The 10,873-nt window shown below is 37.3% G+C and overlaps 2 pseudogenes; both read right to left on the reverse strand.

Moving 5' to 3' along the window:
• Positions 1-2,631: 2,631 nt before the first annotated feature.
• On the reverse strand, positions 2,632-3,515 carry LOC122089047 (annotated as a pseudogene).
• Positions 3,516-6,450: 2,935 nt separating this feature from the next.
• LOC122088607 lies at positions 6,451-9,328 on the reverse strand (annotated as a pseudogene).
• Between the last annotated feature and the right edge of the window lie 1,545 nt (positions 9,329-10,873).

Genomic DNA, 10,873 nt, shown 5'->3' on the forward strand with positions numbered 1-10,873 from the left:
AAAATAATATTTTTACACGAAAAAAAAAAAAATCATATTCATACTATATTGACTTTGATCTTAGATCAAAACAATATTTTTTCACACACACACAAAAAAAAATAATAATAAATAAAAAATAAAAAAATCATATATTTATCATATCAACCGATTCGATATTGATTTTTAAAACTATTCCCTTGATGGGGCTTGAGATTATCAACCTAGTGCATTACCTCCTCTTATCTCAAACAAAATTTCAAATTAATTTGGCATCACCAAACAAGGGAGACAAACTAGGGTTAGGTAGGTAGCAACGTAGCATCTAACATTCTAACCCCGACCCAAGCTATAGTGGGAACATGTTGACCTAATTACCAAACAGTTGTTGGGATGGATTTCAAAGTTCTAAGAACAGAACAGCCATAGAAAATCTATAACGTGGGTTGCTTGATTTGGTATATATGGAAGTACAGTCTGAACTGAATTGTAAGATTGAATAGCCGCAAGGGCAGTTGGGGTGGAACCCTGAGCACGACGACCATTAATATCAATAACTGCAGGTTTTTAGGGTTTGGGGACTTCATACTATAAGAGTATAAAAGAAGATTCATTTGCCTCCTCCATTTAGTTGAGATAAAATTATTATTAGTATTTTAATCAATAAACAAGTAAAATTAATTATAACCGAAAGTTTGAACATCATCATGGATTACTCTAGGAGGTCTATTTTTATTAACAGCATTACAAGGCAAATCATTTAGAAATTGTAAGACATGAATAATACTAGACCCTTTTGTGGCAAAAAGAATATTTATGGAGTTTTAGATATTAAAAAAGGTAGGAGAAGAGAACCTGGGCATTGGTCCATTCAACAGTTGAGGAATAAATTGAAGTAACTGATTTGAGAACCAAACTTCAATTATTTTCCACCCCTTGTGTGAAGCTTTTTATAGACCCCCGAAATTCTTATTGCCTCCACGATTCTAATTGGTTGTGGTGAAACTAGTGCAAATGAGTCTGAAACATCGTTGATGTAGAATTCCATAGGCCATCCTGAAGATGTGTTCAAAATATTAGTGACACCAACATAAAGCTATGTTGTTGTTGTGTACTATCAAAAAGTTCAGATCTCTATGGTGAAGAGAAGAGAAACCATTTTTTTTTTTTTTTTTTTTTGACAACCTGACCCTAATATTCACTTGGGTAAAAACTTCCCATATTGCTCTTCCTGGCATGGTCTGGCCTTTTGATCCATACTAATGGGGTTTTTGGTCAAATTGATTTGTTGAATAGTACTCCTTTTGAAATAGCCATATGTCAAATTTCAAGTTCCCTCTCTGTATATAATCCTTATTGTGACCATTATACTGGTATTTTCAATAGACTAAACAAAATTACCCCAAAATTGTCAAGCCAAAATCTTAACTAATATTACACCTTCATATATTTATGCGAAAGAATTTTTTTTTAAATATAAAGAGAGTATCATAGTGACACCTCTGTCGGGTTTATTTAGAACTTTATACCTTTTAATTTTCCCTTTATAGTAATCCCAAAAGTCCTCTAGAATAGCAATATAAAACATATAAAAGGGTTTTAAAAATTAGTTGAAGGAACATATCATTACGTCATTATCAAATGGTGTCACTGTTATGCACTTTTGTATACTTTTAGAATTAGTACACATGTGAAACGGTACTTGCTCTTATTGAAAAAATGTGTTATACTGGAAAGAAAAAGAAAATTAATAAAACTACAAATTATTGGCAACACGTGCACAAAATGTAAATATCAATGGAGTTGTCTTGCGCTTAATATTTATTAATATTTAGGTTGTGTTTAGAATTCTCTCAACATGGGTGGGTTTCTGTTTTTTTTTTGTTGGGAACTTTATATGCAGTACTGGGTTGTTGAAACTTTGATTTCCTCTAGAGCAATTAAAGCATACAGTTTTTACCTTTTGCTTGTCACACGGAAAATTCACCAATTATGTATTAAAGAATCCATTGTCCTGGAAGAGCTGACCTAAAGCAACAATAAATATTATGACATTGATAGAAGTCGGATCCAAAGTCTACCACAACATTTCCCACAAGTTTCAGCAAATTAATGGATGGCGTTCAAACTTGCAATGTTCCTCATCTACTTTGTTGGGTATAAAGCCATCTTGCAATGTTCCTCATCTACTTTGTTGTGTGTGCGTGAGAGAGAGAGAGAGAGAGAGAGAGAGAGAGAGAGAGAGCATGGTTTATATCTCCTCCTTGTTTACTGGTTGTGATTGTGTGTGTGAGAGAGAGAGCCCATGTTTTATATCTCCACCTTATTTACAGAAGTGAATGGGTGGAGATTGGCTGTGTTTGATACGTATTCTTAGAATATATGTTATGTTTAGAACACATTTTGAAGGAAAAAAAAAAAAAAAAAAATTAGAGAGTGCATGAAGCTCTGGACTAGGTTAAATATTATGATCTCTGGATCACATCACAGAAACATTAGAAGAGTTTCATGAGGTTACCCATGAAATAGTCTGTGATCGAATGTGAATCCTATGGACTGGTGGACTTCTTCCACCCAACTCTGGGCCCAATTTGACCCTATATGCTTGCTTGAATATTTTGGAGAAAAAAATAGTTCTACAAAAATTTTCTTTTACCCATAGTAATGGATATCAACGGCCAAAATAGCAAGGAAATATCGGTATAAACATTGCAGGAGACCGATACCACCTCCAATAGCAATACCTATGACCTTGTTCCCAATGTTCCCTAAATTAGGAAACCCACCTGGATTGTCTGCAAGGAAGCGAATGGCAACCCAACCACCGGACGGCACCCCAACAGTATTCCTTTCAACAGGTGTCAATGAGATTGAACTTAGCTGGGTCCTTATTACGGTCAAAGTTGCCAAAGCCTTGTCCCACAACGAAGAAGTTGAATCCATGGAGGTGAAGAGGGTGACTCTCTGCACCAAGTATGCTAATATCCTGCATCACCAGCTCTACACTAGTGTTATAGGGCAGCACCGCAACCCTAGTGCCATTGCTATCCATGGTATTGTTAGGGGGAGTGCCTGTATAATTAAAGGGTATAAGTGGACTGGTAGGGAAGTTAGTGGTGTAGACACCCTTTGATGATTGGCCAAAGAAGTGGGTTTGAAGAAGGGCTGTGGTTGGCATAACAAAAGAAACATTGTTTATGTTAGCAGAAAATTTGGTGGTATTGGTGGGCCCTTGGTATGTCTGGTTCTTGGGGCATGGGTTTGTTCCTAGCCCAACTGTGAAGAAGAAATGCTGATTCACAGTCTGGGGGACATTTGCTGGGAATGTAGAACTGGCCAAGCTTCGGAATCGTTTTGAAAATTTTGTAGCAAAAGAAGTGTCATTGAGGGAAGGGAGGGGTGGCTTGAAGAGAGGAAGCTTCTTAATTGGGAAAGAAGAAGTGGTTGGGTGTTCATATTCAAGGATCCCAACATTGGTTGAGTTGTCAAAGGTACCACGGCCAGTGACATATGGTCTAGTAGCCATGAAGAAGGTGACATTGAATATGAACACCCAACCACGAACCCTCCCTCAAAGGAAAAAAATGTGAGATCTAACCAATATTATGGTTCCGATTAGTTAGAAATGTTGGGAATAAAAGACTAATTTAACATATTAGATATATTGAGGACCTAATTCTAGAGGTAGAAGGATCAATAGAAAGATTTCATTATTAAAAAAGACTAGCCGAACAAAGGAACAGTTTCTTACCTAAAAAGGAATAAAGGAACAGTTGTTGGGAAATCAATTAAATAAAAGATTTTGATTAAGGAATAAGAAATAAAGTCAGCCAATGAATGTGAGTATACCAATGCATCGTTTGACAACGTTCTGTTTCTACCGTTTTTACATTTTCTTGTTCCCAAAAATGGAGAAACAGTCTAGAAAGTGTTTGATAAAGTTGTTCTGTTATACTCGTTTCTAGAAACATAAATTAAAATTTATGTTTATCTATAATTCTAGAAACGATTTTAACGAAACAAGTCACTTATTTCGTCGTTTCTAGAAACGAATTTGAGAGAAAAAAAAAAAAGGTTGTTGTGCCCAATAAATCTCTCAACTATTTAAACTTAAAAAGAGGCAATCGAACCCTCTCTTCCTTTTGGGCATCTGATGATTCTATTGGATTTTTTAGCGACATTATGCTTTGCAAAAAACGTTTCGAGAAACAGGTTTATCAAACAACAAAAAATCTGTTTTTATTTTCGAAAACATGAAAAGCCATTTCTACTGTTTCTAGACACATAAACAGCAGAAACGTCATCAAACGGTGCCTAAGTGGCACCATTAACAGTTGTACGAGAGATCAAATTCCAAACAAGTGTGCGAGCGAGCCAAGCAAATAAGTTCTTGATTCCTAACTAGAAGTATTTTTCAACTCTAAATCGTGGTTAAAGAAAAATTCGCCTTTGAAAACGTTTAAAATTGAATAATAGTTACACCTTTTGACATTAAAATTGCATTTTATTAGATTTTTTGGAATACATTATCAATCTAGAATATATACTAAACACAACATTAGTTAGATTACAAGATCACAAAGGATGCAAGAGAATATGACAAACACGAATAACATGCGCCAAATTTTTGGGAAGGGCTCTTCTACTGTGCACAAGAGGCGATAGCTCAGAATCTCAGATCCAACACCCTGGAGCGCTTTGAAGTGTGCGTCCATGTGTTAGGTTTCATGACGAGACGCTCTAAGGCATTGAATCTGAACTGCCACCTCTTATGCGCAATAGAGGAGCAACATATTTGAGCCAACACTGGACTATGGTTGGACCAGGCTGGTCGCATTTGTAGGCTCAAGGTTGCCTGGGCCTACTGCAACTCCAATTCTAATAGGCCACCATGCAATGTTACCCCATTACTCCTTCCCATAGGTCAAGCTACTCCCATTAATGGTGAATGATTCAGAGATCGAATGGTCAACTTAAATAATCTCTTCTACTTCCTGTCTCGTCGATGACTTCACTGCTTCACTTGTTCTTTTAGAGACTCGATTACCCAAAAACAAAAACAAATTAGGGACTGGATTTCCAAAAAAACAGAACAAGAACAAATAAAGGGCCGGGGTGAGAAAACCTACGTTTATGATCCAGAGAGGGGAATCAAACGGTCCATGAGATGGGGGCACAGGGGGTGTGGGAGATTCCATCCCACACTGAATTTGCCCCTCCAGACCGTTTATAAGGTTTTCAAATTTCAAGGCACATGGACCCTTTGACAAAAAACTAAAAAAGGCACGGGGACCTTTGCAAAAAAAATTATGGGAAAAGGTTGGGTATGCCGCCGATGTCAAGTATACTAACACCCATTGTGTCTATCTCTCTCTTTCATTTTTTCTGAAATGACACTCATATCCTTCCTGAATGATACTCCATCATGTATTCCTATTGGTACTATCCGCTAGCATACTTGATATCGGTGGCATACCTATCCCTCTCCCAAAAATTATATAGGAAAGTCAAACGGCCTCAATTGTTGCTTTCAAAGCTAGCAAAACCTTTTTCTCAATTTCTAACTTATGGACTCCCATGGTTGACATAGAATCTTAAATCTCTCTCTCTCTCTCTCTCTCTCTCTCTCTCTCTCTCTCTCTCTCTCTCTCTCTCTCTCTCATATTTGGCATCCATCGCAAATGGTTGATTAGAGCTAAAACTTGGTAAGCATATTCATGTCATTGTCTAAGTTACATGTTAATTTTTTATATGATCTTATAATTCTTCACAATATACCAAAATAATACTATAGAAAAAAGAACATGAAATTATCACTCCACCCCCTGAATCAAGAATCTCATCCATGTTGATGTTGGAGCATGTATTTTTTATTTTTATTTTTTGCCCCCAAGTGCTAGTGCAAGGGTCACTCGACTAGGTAATTAACGATCTCTTGCATAATACTACATATTGATAAAGAAAAAAATCAATTATTTTTTAAAAACTTATACCAGTTAAAAATAGGAGTAAATAAGAACCATACATGGTGGGTCATAAAGTTGACACAAGACACTAAATTTGACATATATTATACATCGGAGAGGGTTCCATAAAAATTGATGTGGTCTTTACACCAGCGTAGATACCAATGAGAGCGCACGTGAAAGCACAAGATTTTTGCCTTTTATGTGAGGCAAGGGGATCAATTTGCCCTCCCAACTCTTATGAATCTTGGCGTAGGAATAATACTTGCCTTTTATGATTTTTTTTTCCATTATATATTTATTAGAGTTATTCATCCATCAAATAGTTAGGACAACAAAATCATTCTTACAAAAGAAATTCATCCCTCCATATGTGGTTCCAATAATAGCTGGCGATGCATGTCCGTATTGTTGTAATTTGTAAACCTCTTTCCAATATTTATCAAAAAAAAAAACTCTTCCCAATTGGGATGAAGCTTGCTAGATAGAATAAAAGAAATAAAAATCTCCAGATCAAAATTTTATTCCATTAATGTAAAATTTCCTTCACAAGTTATTTTCTCGCCCAAAAAAAAAAAATTCATATCTCTATCCTCTCTTCCTTTCCTCTGCTTATGGCAGTATTAGGATTTAGGAACATGACTAACTGCAAACAAAAAACAAATTAAACAAATAAATTAAAAAAATTATTGCAATCCAATCAAAATGAATCTAGATGGTCATGATCAACATTTGGGAAGATCAGATGGCGGTGGTGGCAACTTTTGACTGGGTCTTTTTCCATCTAAGACGATCCATGCCATCTTCAACCCCCAACTAGTGTGGACCTCCAAATGACAATGCATGAACCACACCCCTGTTGACAAGTCAGCATCCAAAGAAAATCAGACAAGTTTCTATATTATTTCATGTTATATTATGAAATATTTGGCACCAACAATAAAAAAAAAAAAAGGAAGAAGATGAGGCAGCCCACCCGGATTGTCTGCAAGGAAGCGAATGGCAACCCAACCACCGGACGGCACCCCAACAGTATTCCTTTCAACAGGGTCAATGAGATTGAACTTAGCTGGGTCCTTATTACGATCAAAGTTGCCAAAGCCTTGTCCAACAACGAAGAAGTTGAATCCATGGAGGTGAAGAGGGTGACTCTCTGCACCAAGTATGCTAGTATCCTGCATCACCAGCTCTACACTAGTGTTATAGGGCAGCACCACAACCTTAGTGCCATTGCTATCCATGGTATTGTTAGGGGGAGTGCCTGTATAATTAAAGGGTATTAATGGACTGGTAGGGAAGTTAGTGGTGTAGACGGCCTTTGATGATTGGCCAAAGAAGTGGGTTTGAAGAAGGGCTGTGGTTGGCATAACAAAAGAAACATTGTTTATGTTAGCAGAAAATTTGGTGGTATTGGTGGGCCCTTGGCATGTCTGGTTCTTGGGGCATGGGTTTGTTCCTAGCCCAACTGTGAAGAAGAAATGCTGATTCACAGTCTGGGGGACATTTGCTGGGAATGTAGAACTGGCCAAGCTTCGGAATCGTTTTGAAAATTTTGTAGCAAAAGAAGTGTCATTGAGGGAAGGGGGGTGGCTTGAAGAGAGGAAGCTTCTTAATTGGGAAAGAAGAAGTGGTTGGGTGTTCATATTCAAGGATCCCAACAGTGGTTGAGTTGTCAAAGGTACCACGGCCAGTGACATATGGTCTAGCAGCCATGAAGAAGGTGGCATTGGGGAATTGATGTTTTGTCTTGAGGAGAACATTTGTGGTTTGTCCTGGGGCAATGAGGAGTGTTTTGGTATTGAAGGGCTTCACATAGACTGCATCAGCTTCAACTATTGTGACTGTGTGATTGGCAATGCTGAAGAAGAGCTCGTCGTTGAGTGCAGCATTAATCAAACGGAGGAGATATGTCTTCCCAGGCTTCACCTTGAGCTTGAATGTATCTGAACAGTTTCATTAGTGTCACTGGGTGAAGCCAAAAAGAACTTAATGATCACAATTAATCATGGTAAAGTGTTATTGGTGAAGCCTAATCTCAGTCTAATCTAAGTAGTAATGTTACTGGATGCTATTTTGTACACTTTAGAATTAGGGTTTATGTATATTGTAATGCCTATGACATCCTATATATTTTTTGGTAAAATATGACTTCTTATATATAGGGAGTGATCTTGTGGGGAGATGGGTAGGGTTGTAATTTTATTATTAGAATAATAGAAGCTTTGTTTTACTGCTCAACCGTGGACATAGTCCACCTTGGGTGAATCACGTAAATCATTGTTTTCTGTGACTATGATTTTCCTTCATTATTCTGCTGCATTGTTAATTCCCAACGGAAAGTACCTTTAGCAGAGCAGTTGTACGAAGGACCTGGAAGTCCATTGATGGTGTAGGCATCAGAGACATTAGGGCCTCCTCCATTCTGTAGAGCCTGGTTGATCACTGCTTCCGTGTCTGCATTCCACCATTCACCTGAAAATTCAGAACAATATAGTAATTGTTAGATTGATTATTAAATAATTTCATTACCTTATAAATTAAGGAAGATTTTGCTAGTTTAGTTGCTTACCAAAGATAATGGGTACTTCCTTATAGGGTTTGGGAAATGGGAAAGGCACAGTGCTCTTAGGGAGGATGATGATAGGTCCATAAAGGGTAGACCTCAGCCATGAAATGTGGGCATGCCACCAAAGGGTTCCTCTCTGCCCAGTAATAGTGAAGTTGTACACATAGGTCTGGCCTGTTTGAATAGGGCACTGAGTTATGTATGCTGGTCCATCAGCCCATCCGCTTCGAAGCTGTCGGATTCCATGCCTGTTTCAGTTTGATTTCATCTTCTCAGTTAGTTTAGAATCATTTTTTCTAAAATAATTATCCAAATAAATAAGATATATAGCGAGTTAGAGAAAGAGAATGATGGCTCCCTACTCCCTAGTCCTTACCAATGCAAGCTGACATTGTTCTGGACATGGTTAACCACCTTGACAACAACCCGGTCACCCTCTCGAGCCACAAGTGGAGGCCCCGGAAACTGGCCATTAACAGTCACAATGCTCTTTGTGTGGCATAGCCTTGTTACATTCTGCAACTTGATCTGCAAAGTAATTCAAACTTATATAAGAGGAAAAATGAAAAAGTGTTTGGAACCCATATATCTAATCATCTCAGCTTTGATAATTTTGTAAAGGGAAAAAACTAAGGAAATATTACATACATCAAACTTGTAGTGCCTTGTAATTCCTGAATGCTGGGCAACTACTACCAAGGGCAGAAGCCACACAGTGCTTAAGGCCAAGATAAATGCTCCTACAAGTGGTGATGAGGAAAGCAGAAAGAAACCCATCTCTCTCTCTCTCTCTCTCTATGTGTGGTGCAACTCCACTTCTTTCTTGAGTGTGAGGTTCATGAAGCCCTCTGAGGTCCTTCATATATGAATAGAGAGAGATTAGGGAAGGCTTAATTAATTAGATAATAACCATTAAGAAAATAAGTAATGTAGATAGTTTTTGACCGGACTGGAGTTGTTGCTGACTTGCTGTTGGCCGAGCTTAACTTAGGAGTAATGTCAAAGTCATAATTGTTTGTTCCAAAATGCCCTTGTTAGGGTGGGGGGGTGTTGGGGGATGATTTTGACCAATCTTTTCATGTGGGGAATTACATAACAAGCTTTTATATTGCTTCCATGCATGTCCATGCAATAATGTTAGTTTAGTCTACAGATCTTTGTAACACATATAATAGATTCAGAAGCAAAAGTGATACAAGAAAACTTATAAAACAGATCTTGCATGGAGGGCATTTTTGACATTGATGAGTAGGTTTCCTAACCCAAATTCTTGAAAACCAAGCTAAATCAAAGGGTTACATCTGCTTGGTTGTTCATGTTTCTTCATGAACCAAAAGAGAAATCTATTATATATCTATACATTTATTGTTGGGAGACAAGTGGAGGGCCAGTGCTGTTTGGGTAGTAGACTAGTAGCTAGCTTATGGTGGGTGCTCATCAGATGTTGATATATCTGTAGTATTTTCAGTCGAGAGAAAGACTTTTTACCCAACTTCTTTCCCAGCTTTCCCTCTAAAGCAAAGAATGCAACAAGGGCTGGATCTTATCGTCTCTCCAAGTTTCTATTTTTAATTCTATAATTGTTTAGCTTCAATCACAAACAGAACTAATTAAAACGAAAATGAACAAAAAGAGAATCAAAAACCTTAATTGCAAAGACTTAACCGTGCCGGGAATTCTACCAAAAAAAAAAAAAAAATCAAAAGTTCTGATTTTATTTTATCTTCATCTTTCCCAGGAGGAAAAGGTTCATTAAGATTCTCTCACAGACACACAATTATTTTTTTTATAAGGAAAACCCGGTCCATAAAATAATGTGATAGTGATATATTTTATCTGCCTATCATATGAAATTATTTTTATTTGAAAAAAAAAAAAAAAAAAACATGTAACGGCATCAAGTTAAAGAGATATGTATACCCAATGGTCGCGGTTTAAGAAAAAACCGCTGCAAAAGATGAGATGCATGCACAATCGGATTATTACATGGATTCAGATCCTCTTCGGTGGTATTGAAAGCCCAGCATGCATCCAATGGCTGGGAAGTCCTAGAGGTACATGTCCATGTGTTGGCGTCCAATGGTTTAAAAACAGAAATTATAGCAATTGTGGGTCTATGATTGTATCTTTTGGACCCATGATGACTGAAAAAACTCCATCATAGAGGAGTTTTATTCTAATTATTCACCCATGTATATTTACATATATATATATTTTTTTTAATGATACCACCCTAAAATGATTTAATGATTTTAGGTATTTGAATTGGATTAATGATGACTTAGGAACAACTCAACTCCAAGCAGGGGTTCTTCAAAACCTCTCCCCAACCCCCCCACCCTCCACCCCCCCACCTCCCTCA

This window comes from Macadamia integrifolia, chromosome 9 (genome assembly GCF_013358625.1).
Source record: "Macadamia integrifolia cultivar HAES 741 chromosome 9, SCU_Mint_v3, whole genome shotgun sequence".
NCBI classification, from domain to species: domain Eukaryota; kingdom Viridiplantae; phylum Streptophyta; class Magnoliopsida; order Proteales; family Proteaceae; genus Macadamia; species Macadamia integrifolia.